Source organism: Schistocerca piceifrons, chromosome 2 (genome assembly GCF_021461385.2).
Source record: "Schistocerca piceifrons isolate TAMUIC-IGC-003096 chromosome 2, iqSchPice1.1, whole genome shotgun sequence".
In the NCBI taxonomy this organism is placed as follows: Eukaryota; Metazoa; Arthropoda; class Insecta; order Orthoptera; family Acrididae; genus Schistocerca; species Schistocerca piceifrons.
In genome coordinates this window covers 968,620,787-968,636,246 of record NC_060139.1, presented here as the reverse complement: position 1 = coordinate 968,636,246, position 15,460 = coordinate 968,620,787, and the positions used below count along the sequence as shown (strand labels likewise).

Genomic DNA, 15,460 nt, shown 5'->3' with positions numbered 1-15,460 from the left:
AAGTATTTTCAAATATAAACCTGTGTTATTCTTACGTTACAATTATGGTCAAAATTTATCAGATGAACTCACTGAAAGTAATGACAATATTTGCCGTTCATCACACAAAATAGTAGTACTTGCTTCCACTAAAGCAAAAGTAGGAGGTATAACTACAAGTCTCACATTAGATACTGGTGCAGCTGTAAGCGTATTATCTGAGAATTTTTACAATTTAATGCAAGAACATGGACAAGTGGATGTGTTTCCAGTGCAAGGATGCAATATACTGACTGTTGTAGGTAACAAGCCTATTAGTATTAAGAAGCAAGTTTATATACCAGTTCAAGTAGAGAATGGATCGATCAGTTGGGCATTCTTAGTTGTATCTAATTTAATATGTGATGCTATACTGGGACTGGATTTCTTGTGTGAAAAGGACGCTATAATTGACTTTTCTGCACAAACATGTAGTTTTAAGGTTTTTGGCAGTCAGTATACCATGCACTTAGAATCTAGAGAAGTAACCCATGATAAACACTGTCCAGGATACAAGTTACAGATAATACATCAACATGATGATACAGAGACATGCACACCAGTACCTAAGCAAGACATGTTTGAGACAGCTACAATTATACAGAGTAAGGTACAGCAATCATCGGCCTTATCTGAGGATGAACGAAGTGAACTAGCAGAACTATTGCATAGATATGCCAGCGTTTTCTCAAATAGACCAGGAGTAATTAACACATGTTCTTATAACATTGAAGTGAAGCCTCATACAGTATTCTACCACAAATCATATAGTGTACCACACTCACAGAAAGCAGCAGTTTGGAAAGAGTTAAAAGAGATGCTGGAGTGTAATATTATTGAGCCCAGCACATCTTCATATTGCAGCCCACTATTAGTTGTAAGGAAAGCTAATGGTGCCATTAGACTTGTGTTAGATGCTAGGACAATAAACCAGATTATACTACCTGCTAGAACTAAGCCTGAGAACCTTGAAGAGCAACTGCAGAAATTTCTAGATGCAAGATATTTTAGTTCCTTAGATTTGGTCAATTCCTTCTGGAAAACAAGACTGGAACCTCAGTGTAGAAAATACACAGCTTTTTCGTTTAATGGAAAGAGTTATCAATTTTGTGTACTGTCTTTTGGCTTGAATATCAGCTCTGATGTTTTCATCCCAGCCTTAGAGACGGTACTGAATGAAGACTTAAAACATTCTGTCACACACTATGTGGATGACCTTTTGATAGCCACCCACACATGGGAAGAACATTCATACATTCTTAACAAGCTATTAAACAGATTATCGGAATGCGGTGTTACAGTGAATCTATATAAGTCTAAGTTTGCTTGTGAACAAATAAAATTTCTAGGACACATAATAAATGCACAAGGCATAATGCCAGATCCCATGAAGATGGATGCACTGAAGAACCTCCCAGCACCCAGAACAAAAAAACTAAGGTCACTAATTGGGTTTTTCTCATTTTTTAGAAAATTTTTACCTCACCCACTTCTAAACAACCCACATCTACTCAAACTACTTAAGAAAAACCAGACTTATCATTGGAGTAAGCAGTGTCAGGAAGGCTTTGAGAAAGTTAAACATGCACTAATGAATGCAGACATATTATGCCACCCAGATTTAAGCTCAGAATTCTGTTTAGTTTGTGATGCTTCCAACTATGGTTTAGGAGCATGTCTTTTCCAAGTTGTAAATAAAGATGGCAAGGAAGAAGTTAGATTTTTAGAATTTGCTAGCAGAACTTTGACTGAATGTGAAAGATCTTACACAACAACAGAACTACAAACATTAGCCATAGTCTGGGGTTTCAAGAAATGTAACTATTATATTTTTGGCAAGCACACAATGGTATACACAGATCATCATCATGCGTTGACATTTCTTCTATCATGTAAATTATTACACCCCAGATTAGCCAGGTGGGCGATTTCCCTTCAAGCATATTCATTTGAAATAATTCACATTAAAGGTACAGATAATGTCATAGCAGACACACTATCACGACTTCCACAAGGATTAAGTAAGGATACAACAGAACCAGAGAACCTACACAATTACAGTATTTTGCTAAAGCAGAATAGCAATTATACTCAGTATTACAAAGACTTGTGTACAAACATGGAAACACTACAGATGGCAGACCCTCACTGGTCAAAATTTAGGAAAGTTATCACAGATCAGCCTCAACACACACTGTGTAGTAGATATAAACTAGATAGAGGAGTATTATTTTACAGAAGACACAAATTTGAGTAAAAACTGGTGCGTTTGTATTCCCCAGGAATATGAAGGATATTTTATTGGGCATACACATTTTCTCTTTGGTCATTATGGATCTAAGAAATGTTTTTCTAAATTAAGCTCATACTGTTACTTCACGAACATGAGGAGAAAAGTACATAGCACACTCAAAACTTGTACCATATGTCAGAAAGCAAAAGCAAGTAATCAGTCACACAGAACAGAACTACATTCAATACTGCCTACCAAACCATTGGAAATAATTAGTACTGACATATCTGGACCTCATCCTACAATCTCTGGAGGAGCAAAATATATACTTTTATTTTATGATGTTTTTAGCAAACATGTAAATTTATTTGCACTGAAATCTGCAACAGCAAATGCCATTATCAAGAGATTTAAGAACGATTACATGCCACATGTAGGAAAACCTGTTAAAATCCTATCAGACAATGCCACATACTATACAGGCTTTTGTTGGAGGAAATTTTTTATCCGACAACAACATACAACCCATATTCATTAGTAAATTTGCACCACAAGGTAACTCAGCAGAAAGAGTATTTAGGGAGCTCAATCGGTTTATCAGGATTTACATACAAAATAAGCAAACCTAATTGGTAAGCCTATTGAACTTATTTGAGGAGGTGCACAATCTAAACATATATGACACTACCTATACACCTAAGGAAATCGTGTTTAATATAGCAGAAAGAAATAAATGGAGTAATCCAATACCGAAGTTGAAACACGAAGAAATCCCATTACAAGACAAGCTAAGAGAAGTCTACATTACATTGGAAAGGGAAAGTAAGATAAGAAAAGGACACTACAGTAAACAAACTAAGAAAAGACTAAACTTCAAGCAAACTTTTGCGTACTCAGCACAAATCCTCAGCTCTGATGCATAGGAATACTAAGTGGAGACTTGTCTACGACGGTCCATACATAATCCACGGGATACCGCATCCAGGAGCGTACTTGCTAAAGAACGGGAGAAATGACAAGGTTATAGGATTATATCGGCATAAAGACATTAAAAAGCACAAACAGAATAACTACATGTAAATAGTAGTTTTAAGGGAATGCATTGAATAATGACAGGCAGAGGAGAAAACATTCCAGAATGTTCCGAAATCTTTCACAGTGATCCGGGATGTTCTGAAATGTTCATGAATAGTCTGGAACATTCGGGAAGGTTACAGAATGCTCAGAAACATCTCGGAACATCCCAGAACATTGTAAAACATTCCAGAACCCTCTCTAATGTTGTGTAATGTTCTGGAACATTGTTGCTCTTCGAAGCTTTTTGGTATGTTATGGAATTCACCAATGGTGGGGCTAGCCATTGGTAGGAGTCTATTAAGCAAGACCCGTCATGCGTTCAGTCTGAGTGGCGAAGTGTGGAACCGAAGTAGTGCAGTGAGTGAGTAGAAACAAACAGTTAAATGTGAGTAATGAAAGTGGTACAGTCACTGAACGTGAATCGAAAATAAAGTGGGAAAAGTGTGTAAAGTGTACTTAGTGCATTTTTTAGTAAATAGTTGATTTGATTTATATTTTAGACAATGCCCAAACGTGAAAGAGGAGGAGATCTTGAGTTATCATGAGAAACGGCGAAAACAGAAAACCATGTAACTCATCGAATCCAAAACTGGTATAGAAACCCTTCAGAAAGAGTGAGTGATGACAGTGTACCAAATCCGACAAGCTCATCCTGAACTGACCACCGAAATAAATGGCGCTATCTTCAATGAAACACTCATTCGCCTAGAGGATAGGCGTTCAGCTGTAGGCAACCAGACCTTAGTACAACTTGGGATGCAAACACCACGAAAAGACGCTATCAGTGTGCCAAACATCGAAATTGCAGAGTAAAAAAGTTATATCAATGAACTACTTCAGTGCAATGTTCACAACAAACCACTCCTCAGTGACAATGAAAAGGGAATTTTCAACGTTATCATGGACTGTATCGACGAAAACACTGGCGGAATTATTTACCTGGACGCACCAGGCGGCATTGGGAAAAAAGTTTCTAATAAATATATTACTGGCGGAAATATGTGTTAAGCAACACATCCCACTTGCACTGGCGTCTTCCGGCACTGCAGTACCTGGACGGAATGAACTTTTAAAGCACTCTAAAATTAACTTCTGGGACGAAAGGAAATCACTCGAAAGCATGGACAGAATATTACAAGACTTGGGAGGAAACTCTCAAGTGATGTGAGGAACTCTACTCATACTCACAGCAGATATTCGACAAAACTTCGAGTTGTTCCTATATCAACACCAGCAGATGTGCTCAGTGCATGCTTAAAAAAATTACATCTCTGGCCACACAAACAAATACTGCTGCTAAAAAAAAGCGAGAGTTGAACTATCGTAAAAGTAAACAACTGCACATTTTTCTCAAAAGCTTTTACAAATAGGTGAAGGCACATATCCTACTGACCTGACAACCGGCCTCATTGAACACAACAGTGATTTCTGCAACATAGTCACTGCTGAAAACCGTCTCTTCGACCAAATTTATCCAAACATTATCCACAACTATACGAATCCGGACTGGATATTTGAAAGGGCAATTTTGGCAACTAAAAATAACATTGTCGGATACATCAACTTTAATATTCAAAAGAAAATTTCCGGTGAAGACAGGATATATAAATCGGTAAACGCTGAAGAAAATGTGAACTTCCCTGCAGAGTTTCTAAACTCTCTGCAAGTACCAGGAATGCCATTACACTGCCTTCGATTTAAAATTGGATTCAGATCGTACTACTCAGAAATCTCAAATCACCAAAACTATGAAATGGACCAACGATAATCGTCAAACAGATATCGAATAAGAACATCGAAGCAGAACTTATGACTGGAAAGTACAAAGAACACACACTATTTATCTCCGGAATACTACTGATCTCTATAGAACTGCCGTTTCAAATTTTAAAGACTGCAATGTCCAATCAAATTAGCCTACGGTTTTACAGTTAACAAAGCGCAAGAACGAACTTTAAAATATTGCGGCATTAACCTCAAAGACTTGCTCTCGAGTAGAAAACTCGAAAATTTGTAACAAAATAAAAAAAATGTTTAGTAACAAGTACTGTAAATAATTGGAATATTATTTTTCAATACAAAAGTTTTACCTCTTATATTTTAAAGTTTATCCTTTTATTCCTACTACTACACAATCTTATATTAACTCCCTGAGCGAAGTAGGGTACCGCAGCTAGTCAGGTGAATAACGTGGGTGCGGAGTGACATCGCAACCGAGGTCCCGTATCGTCTTTTTCGGCAGTCTAGCAGAATGCGGGAGGGCATTATGGTGGAGTAGCATCACTTCAAGCAGTCTTCTTGGTCGTTGTTCTTCGACTGCGCCTGCAAGACGTCTCAGTTGTTCACAGTACATGGCAGCAGTGATGCGTACACCTCGGAGGAGCAGTCCGTAGTACACCACACCACCAGATGCATACCATCACCTTTAGTGGCTGCGCGCCGGCCTATGTACAGGGAGTTGCTGCTTTATTTTGGCTCAACCGTTTCTTTCCCTTATGTTAACATAAAGACACCATTTCTCTTCGTCACCAGCAACAGAGCACGATAGGAATGGTCTGTATTGTTTACGAGCTAATTGATGATCAAGCAGAGATGCACTTGTGGGCACCCGCCGATTTTTGTGACTTTGGCTTAGTGCATTCGGGGCCATACACCCGATTTTTTAACCTTTCCCATTGGATACGAATGTCGCACTATGGTGGAATGATCAAAGTTGATCATATTCGTGTACACTGACGTGGATCAGTGTGAATTAATGCGTCTGAACGATGTTCATAATCCCTGAAGGTCTCTTTGAACACGGAGAAACCATTTTCTTGTCTCCACTGTCCAATGGCATTATCCTCATACACGTTTCAAACGTTTCTGGCTTCCTCCGTAGCTTTCACCGCTCTCTTCAAATCAGACAGGAGAATATGTCTTAAATGTTCCGATTTCTCCACTTGGCACTTCATTTTATAGCGTCCACACTTCCACTCTGTCTCCAAATGACAAAATGACGATGCATCAACTCAAACAGCAACAGAAATCTACAAACAAAAAAATGACAGTAGGTAAATAAACGCATACCTAACGACCTGAATACCTGCATGCAAAACAGAAACGCCACGAACTTGTGCACCAAACCAATATATGCAAGTAAAATGTTATTTTAGCCACATCCCGAAGACTGGCTTGAATATCAGAGTGCTTTGTAGGCTAGGTCCTATTGCTGGAAGTGACACGTCCTTTTCTTCCTCTGACATTCGAAATGGCTCATAGGGGACTTTTAGACTTATAGTTTTACATGGTCTCGGAACCACGGTGATAGTCGGAATTTTCAAGATACACAAATGATTGCCATAGGTGAAAGAAAACGATAGCTAACAGAAAAAAATGTTAGGACCGGACTTTACCTTTAGACTGTAGTGTCGTAATTAAAGATTTTCTTTTCTTAATATTTAAAACAATTTATTCAGTTTATATACCAGTTGCTGAAGTACACACTCTATAAAAATTACGGCACCGACAATATGCGTGAAACAAGGAATGAACTAGGTACTTTTCACCACTATGTTCCATTAACCCAACACGAAAGCAATAATAGCAGATCTTACTGTTTTCGTACGGAAAGATGTGCTAGTGTAATCATAAAAAGAATAAGTATTTAATAATGAGAAAACAGTATAAAAGAGACAGAATTACAACAGGTTAGCCGCTGAACTTGACTTTCAGACAGACGGAGTTGCAGCGCGGAGTGGCCGAGTGGTTAGAGGCGCCATGTCACTGACTGCGGTGCCCTTCCCACCGGAGGTTCGAATCCTTCCTTGGCCTTGGGTGTGTGTGCTGTTGTTAGCATAAGTTTAGTCCCTTAGGAATTCACACACACACAAACGGAATTCATCCAACCTCAGATTGTGGCAAAATATATAAAGGATATAATATTTACTAGAAGCGCGTGGTGTTTGTCCTTTGCTCCTGCCCAGGACGAAATACTCAGCTACTGAGCCATACACTACCACTTTATGTATATGAATTATTCGGAATTTACGATTATGTACAATTATGTTTGTAAAATGATATGTTTTGTTTATAAAAAGCAATGCCTGATAACTATTTAGAGACTTACAAGAATAAAACACTACCTGATCAAAAGTATCCAGCACCCTATTTCTGGACATTAATACGGGGTGTGTCCAACTTTCACTCTAGTGTTAGTTCGAACCACTCTGGGAACAGTTTCAGCAAGGTGTCTATATGTCTGTGGAGGAATAGCAGCTGAACCGTGGTACTACCCAATTCTTTAGAAAATCAAAATTACAATCTCACCACAGTTATTTAAAGGTAATAGGAAGCCCGGGATCACTGGTGATGGACAACCTTGCGATTGTTTTACAATTTTAATTTGACTCAAAACAGACTTTATTATAAACTTCAATTCGGACATTTGCCCTCTTACTGATGCAATATACAAATCTTCACTTTGATTGAATTACATAAACACGAATAAGGATCAAATTATTTTGCGTCCACAACGAAAATCATTGACAGTAGGGACGATGAATAATCAATCACAAACAATTGTTCTTGTTTAACCATATCCCAAGAGACTAATAACACTATACTTCCAACGAAAGCTACACAGCCACATAATGCTACAACTTCATAAAGAACAAAGAGTTCTTAAAGCTTAATAAAACTGAACTGCCCACATAAAGGTCCACAATGAAGCATGCTTATACTAAAAATACAAAGGGGGCCAACCAAGGTCGCAAAACTTGCACACAGTAATAATGACAAGTTGCACTTCATTAAAGATACACAAATGATTAACATAAGTGTTAAAAAAGAAGGGCTAGTAATAAGCAATAAAATGACTTACAGAAACGCCAATATTAACAAGGTGGTCTCACTTAACGGACATAATGACTCAGAATGATTCCCAAATTGCACTTAACTTTAGAGAACAGCGTTAAGGCCCATAGCACTGTTTGGAAGCAATAACGTTACGGCCAGCAGGCAATACGAGCGTTCACTCCCCACGACTTGCGCACCAGGTCACAAAGCAGGCGGTATATATTTATATATAATCCGATCGGCCCCACAATGAGCGGTCGTGACAAGAATCCATAACCGTGCCGACGACAGGGAACGAGCAGTCTTAACAAATGGCCTGTAGCACAAATAGATTGCAATGAAGACAAAGTCAAATCACAGCCAAACTGGAATATAAAATAAGCACGTCACAAATTATTATGGAGCAATACTCTAGCATTACCCGTCTCCCAGTAAATTAGCAGGAAACTTAGAGATCTTTTCCAGTTGCCTTAAAGCATAACATTAAATAAACATACCAAATGCGGCCGTGACAAATTATTAGACCATTAACTCTACAGCTGCAGGGCACTTACACAACCGCAGCCATTCCCAAAACGTACAATACGTCCTAAAACAAGTTAAAATTCGCTTGAAAACCACTTAAAACACACACTCCACGGATGATCGAAAACGGAATGAAGAACGCCAGCCTCCTTAAAATAGCCACTGAGGAACCAAGTTCAGAACCATCTCCGGCAGCTACCCATGCCACAATAACTTTCAACAGTCTTCTTAGTTAAACACATAATAAAATTCATACGTAACTGGGAGCTCGCAAATTACGAGCTTGGAAGCTGTTCATCGTGAGACGACGAACCCACCATAATTTTGCACGTCAAGGCGCCCAATGATCGGCACTGTGCATTCGGCGCCCGCCAGAAGGCAAGGGCGGCGAGCACGGCGAGGCCCATGCACCACGGTTAGGGAAGCGGGCTTGTTTTCAACACAAGTTGACTCGTTGAACGCCGACCGGAGACTCACTTCTCACACGTTCACCCGGAAAACCCGTAGGGTGAGCAGTCAAAGATAGCAGGACATTCGAATATCGATATCAGCGACGCAATTCGAACACCCTCTGGCCAGCCGCCACGGCTCAGCAGCCCATTTTTCCTCATAAGCTGAAATAAGAAAAAGTTGTGATGTTGGACCGTGGGTCTCAAGCGAATTCGATGGCCGAACTCATCCCAAAGGTGTTCTGTTGAGTTAAGGTCTGGACTCAGCATGCCAGGCCATTTCAGAACTGTTATTGTACACAAGTCATTGCCTTATGGATGTTGCTTTATGACATGGAGCATTGTCATGCTAAAATACTCATCATATCTGAACTGCTCCTCTACATTACACAGTACCCAACGCTGTGAAAAATATCCATAGCGTGATCTATCACTTGTAATCAGTCGTTTACAGATATCTACTGTCCAGTGGCGTCTCCCTTTACAGCATCTAGCACTCCGTCTTCAGGCCACAAATGGCCCATCGGTACTATCCGACCGCCGTGTCATCCTCAGATTAGGATGCGGATAGGATGGGCGTGTGGTCAGCACACCGCTCTCCCGGTCGTTATGATGGTTGTCTTTGACCGGAGCCGCTACTATTCGATCGAGTAGCTCCTCAATTGTCATCACGAGGTTGAGTGCACCCCGAAAAATGGCAACAGCGCATGTGCGGCCGGATGGTCACCCATCCAAGTGCCGGCCACGCCCGACAGCGCTTAACTTCGGTGATCTGACGGGAACCGGTGTATCCACTGCGGCAAGGCCGTTACCCACAGCACCTAGAGCGACACTTAAAACTGACTACGGATATGTGTGGGCTATGAGGAGTGCTCGACCATTATACCCCATTCTTCGAAAATCCAAATGCACAGTCATTGTACTAGGTGGATTGCTGGTAGTATTTTGAAACTCACTAGCAATTTCACGTGATTTTCCACAACCATCCATCGCAATCCTCGACGATTCCTGTCCGTCAGGACATGAGGCCTCCTGGCTGGTCTTGGTTTAGCTGTGGCTGTTCCTTAACGTTCCGCTTCACAGTCACATCACCAATAGATGATTACGTGGGCAGCTTTAGAATGGTTAAATGTACCTGACAGGTTTGTTGTTCAAGTGAATCCACTGTCTAGTCCACTTTCGAAGTCACTGAGGTCTCCCGACCGACCCATTTGCTATTACTGCTTCTTTATTCAGGCGGGTAAGTATCTACAATCTGTGTGGCACCGCTTACTAAAAAGTAGTAGTGTTTAGTGTTCTGTAAGAGAGCAGTACAGGGGGCTGGAAGGAGACGTTGAGGCTGCCTGGTCACGTGACCCCGTCTCAGTTTCACTTGCTTAACGCCCTGGGCCCAAAGGACGATACCGCATCCCTGAGAGAGCGGTAGGTATATAACCTGTCCATTCTGCTAGACGAATGTTCCGTGAAGTTTGTGAAACCCCGTTGATCAGCATAAACGATGTCCAAGTGTCTACCAAGCAAAGCTCGCGAATGACAGCGCCGAGTGCTGGGCATGGTGAGTGCTGAGGAATTTAGCACTTGGGAGGCTGTGTGCAGTTAAAATTGGTCTCGATCAACATACCGTTTATTCTTCCACGGAATAATTGCGTTAATTCCTCAGCAAAGAATAGCGAACGTTCATGCCTCTTGCTGATACCCGTCGGGCGTAAAAGTTGACGAGATGTGACCTTCGGACCGTAAGTGCCATGGCCCTGGGATTCGATAGGTACCTTACATCGGCGGCTGATGAAACGTTGTTGATAAGAACCGCGGTACCACTGCTCGTATCCGATGCATAAGCTATGCGTGTCGGGTATCCACAAATGTTCGGCAAGTCAGGATCGTATACCGATTGCAATAGGGCTCCGTCAATGTCGACCGCATAGAATTTGTCGCGTAACAATGACAGCTTCGCGAGCGATCAGTTGGTGTTGGTGTTGTTGGTTATGGTGATGGTGACGGTGATGATGGGTGGGCGCGCGCCCGCGCAATCTGAGACAAGTTCTGTGCCAGCCAGAGAGTCCTCTTCCACGTCGTCCACCCACAAATCACTGGAGACAGGCCGCAGGTGTGTTCAGCGGCCACGAAGGAGGCCCTTGTGCTTCCTCGCGGCTACGACGGTGTTCCGCCGCCCCCTCCAACTGCGAGCGGACTTCCAAGTGAAGTATCCATCGTGGTAATTGCGAAAGGGGGAGCAATGTTGGTCGGCTTCTTTGCAACAAGGGTGATTACACCAAGATGGTCCTTATCTGTGCGCAATAGACCCTCGTAGATCGTTGTCACTGGCGTTTCTCGTGTTAACGGGACGAAAGGTGTTTCCGTACGTACGTCTCCTTCTCAGAATGTGTGTGTAGATCCTACTTCTCCGCGCTTTCTGAGAGGAAAGCATGGCTTGACACGACACGTGTCCGGATACATCTCCCTGCAGTGGCAGCTTCTGTTCAGGGCTATCTGGCGACTCCTTCTCCAGCGAGAGGGTGATATGTGCCTCTTCAATAAAGTTTCCGTCAATTTGCGGTACTACACTACTGGCCATTGAAATTGCTACACCACGAAGATGACGTGCTACAGACGCGAAATTTAACCGACAGAAAGATGATGCTGTGATATGCAAATCATTAGCTTTTCAGAGCATTTACAAGAGGTTGGCGCCGGTAGCGACACCCACAACGTGCTGAAATGAGAAAAGTTTCCAACCGATTTTTCATACACAAACAGCAGTTGACCGGCGTTGCCTGGTGAAACGTTGTTGTGATGCCTAGTGTAAGTAGGAGAAATGCGTACCATCAGGTTTCCGGCTTTGATAAAGGTCGGATTGTAGCGTATCTCGATTGCGGTTTATCGTTTCGCGACATTGCTGCTCGCGTTGGTCGAGATCCAATGACTGTTAGCAGAATATGGAATCGGTGGGTTCAGGAGGGTAGTAGGGAACGCCGTGCTGGATCCCAACGGTTCGTATAACTAGCTGTCGAGATGACAGGCATCTTGTCCGCATGGCTGTAACGGATCGTGCAGCCACGTCTCGATCCCTGAATTAACAGATGGTGACGTTTGCAAGACAACGACCATCTTCACGAACAGTACGACAACGTTTGCAGCAGCATGGACTATCAGCTCGGTGACCATGGCTCCGCAGCCTGCGATGGTGTACTCAACGACGAACCTGGGTGCACGAATGGCAAAATGTCATTTTTTCGGATGAATCCAGGTTCTGTTTACAGCATCATGGTGGTCGCACCCGTGTTGGGCGACATCGCTGTGAACGCACATTGGAAGCGTGTATTCGTCATCACCGTACTGGCGTATCACCCAGCGTCATGGTATGGGGTGCCATTGGTTACACGTCTCGGTCACCTCTTGTTCGAATAGACGGCACTTTGAACAGTGGAGTTCCATTACAGATGTGTTACGACTCGTGGCTCCACCCTTCATTCGATCCCTACGAAACCCTATATTTCAGCAGGATAATGCACGACCGCATGTTGCAGGTCCTTTACGGGCCTTTCTGGATACAGAAAATGTTCGACTGCTGCCCTGGCCAGCACATTCTCCAGAATTCTCACCAATTGAAAACGTCAGGTCAATGGTGCCCGAGCAACTGGCTCGTCACAATACCCCAGTCACTACTCTTGATGAACTGTGGTATCGTGTTGAAGCTGCATGGGCGACAGTACCTGTACACGCCATCAACGCCCAGGCGTATCAAGGCCGTTATTACGGCCAAAGGTGGTTGTTCTGGGTACTAATTTCTCAGGATCTATGCACCCAAATTGCGTGAAATTGTAATCACATGTCAGTTCTAGTATAATATATTTGTCCAATGAATACCCGTTTATCATCTGCATTCCTTCTTGGTGTAGCAATTTTAATGGCCAATAGTGTAACTTATACCGATCCCCACAGTAACACGTTGTAGGCGTCGTCACTTGAGCATAAGTAAGTGATAGAACGGAAGAACGAGCATGGTGTTCTGCTTCACCTGACGGAATCTGCGTGGTCCGGCGCTACAAACAACTGGAGTGAACACGACCCTCCTGGTAACGTGCGGAGCATGTGCACGGTTGTCCACCATTATGATAACTACACGACACACCGGCGATGTTAAAGCAGGAAGGAATATATTTCATGAGTTTAAGTGTGGCCTGCTTTACGCCCCTGAGTGGGATTCATCGTAAAGGTCTGTCACTTCTCAGCCCCATGGCTAGAGGTCTGCGCGGATAAGAAAAGTGCAATCCGCATCCGCACCGCATCCGCAAGGTCGTAATCCGCAACCGTATCCGCATCCGCAGCAATTAATCCGCATCCGCAAGTTCCTTACCCGCATCCTCGTATATTTAAGTTTCCAATGAGTAATTAATGGTAATAGACAGTAGTACTTAGAATTATGGTACGTAATGACATAGTTATTGTTAGGGTGCCATTTCTGCGACAACTTAACTACTTTTGACTTCTTAAATTACAGGAAATGCTCTGTACCTACTCTAAAGCAGACCATTCCAAACAGGAAAGCATTGGTGCTCCGGAGCACACACAGTAGCGGCTCGGATCTCGTGAGATTGGAAACGCTATTTAAAAAATTAAAATTGAATGTAATAGCATTAAATGATGAAAATACGTGTATAGAAACAATCATATTTCGCTGCTCTTGTACCAAGGGAGCTGAAAATGACGATGGTTTTAAACTGTTACTAGCGCATTGCATCATTTACCGACAGTTTTTTTGTACTCACTGCTTGGATGTTTCAAATTTTGAAGCAATTCATGTCAGCTGATGATTATATTATAGCTTACGCGTTCAGTCCTCGTCATTTCCAGTTGAAAATATTTACAGTATTAGGCCTACACTGCAAAACGCTGGCGCACCTGTGAAAAAGTTAAACTGCCAGCAATAATTGACGTTGTCTGGAAGAAATAACTCGTCTTCCGAAGAGTGACAACAAAATCAGTGGTTATAGAAATTAGGAGTCCATTTAGCTTTAGCTAAAAATACCATTGAAATCTCTAACCTCACCTTTTGGCTGATTTAGCTAATTAAGACCTAGCGATAAATGAAATGTCTGTTTCATTCTCAGCTAAACAAATTTTTTCACACTGTAAAACATCCTCAACATTGATCTAAATTACGAAGACAAAATTTGCAGTAGATTTTTCAGTTAATACTTTCAATGTTAAAAAATAATTTTTTTTCCGAGTTTAATGGAACTGCAAACGGTTTCAAGATGTCTATATAATAACCACGGTCCCATAACTTCAAATGTTAGGCACTGTTCCCTGTTAAGCAATACTGAGTTACAGTTAAAATGTTCAATTTTGTTACGAATTTCAGCCCTTATCTTTACTAATTGGCTGGTAAATTAAAAGACATTATTATTTTGGATGATTTGAATATTTTGTACAAGTACCCTTTTATTTTGGAAGATTACTATGCAGGAACATGATGTCATCAATCGTCTGTGGCTTCAAAGACGTGCGTCGGTCCTGCATTATTTGTCCCGCAGTAAGGAAGCTTCTCTCAGATTGCGCGCTGGACGCTGGAATGCAGTGCACGAAGTATGCGAGATTGGAAAGACGCGGATAGATGTTTTCACATCCATGCCACCAAGCTATCAGGTCGATGCCTTCCGAAAATTGGACTTTATCATTCGTATATCTGAGAATTTCATCTGACGCAAAGTCAAGATCTCTCGTCGGTTCATCTTTTGAGGAATCTTCAAATTCATTAAAAAGTATGTCAGACTTCTGTTTTGTGCAGGAATTCCAGATGCTGTTTCCTCCTTATCTTTTAACTGTGGACAATTTCTCGCAACATAATTTTTCGCTTCCTTTACAACTTCATCTTTTTCGGCACTGCTAAGAAATTTTAGGTTTTTATATTTTGGATTCAAAAACGTTGCAAGTTTATGGGTTACTGTTATGTCCCATCTGCTGATTAAAATAGATTTGGCTGTACTCTTTAAATCTATCAGAAATGGGCTGTCGCCATCATTTTTTTCAAGGAAGGAGAGAAGTTTTAATTTCCACAACACACATAAATAAAGCGTAGGGGTTTTGGAGGCTTCGAGATCACAAGAACCTATTTTAAATGGTGTCAGAAAGGTTAGTATATCTTCCTACATCCTCTTCTCTATAGAATCAATCAAATTATCTTGATTTTTCTCTGACAAAATTGAAAGAACTTCAAACCATTGTGAATTAATAGACTCAAACATATCCAATTCACTGTTCCATCGTGTGTCTGTATCTCCTTTCAATGACTTCTGAAGGCGATTCTGAAGACCAGATC

At 41.6% G+C, this 15,460-nt stretch overlaps 1 pseudogene; it reads right to left on the bottom strand.

Annotated features, from left to right (window-relative positions):
• Positions 1-9,833: 9,833 nt before the first annotated feature.
• Positions 9,834-9,951, bottom strand: LOC124778636 (annotated as a pseudogene).
• Between the last annotated feature and the right edge of the window lie 5,509 nt (positions 9,952-15,460).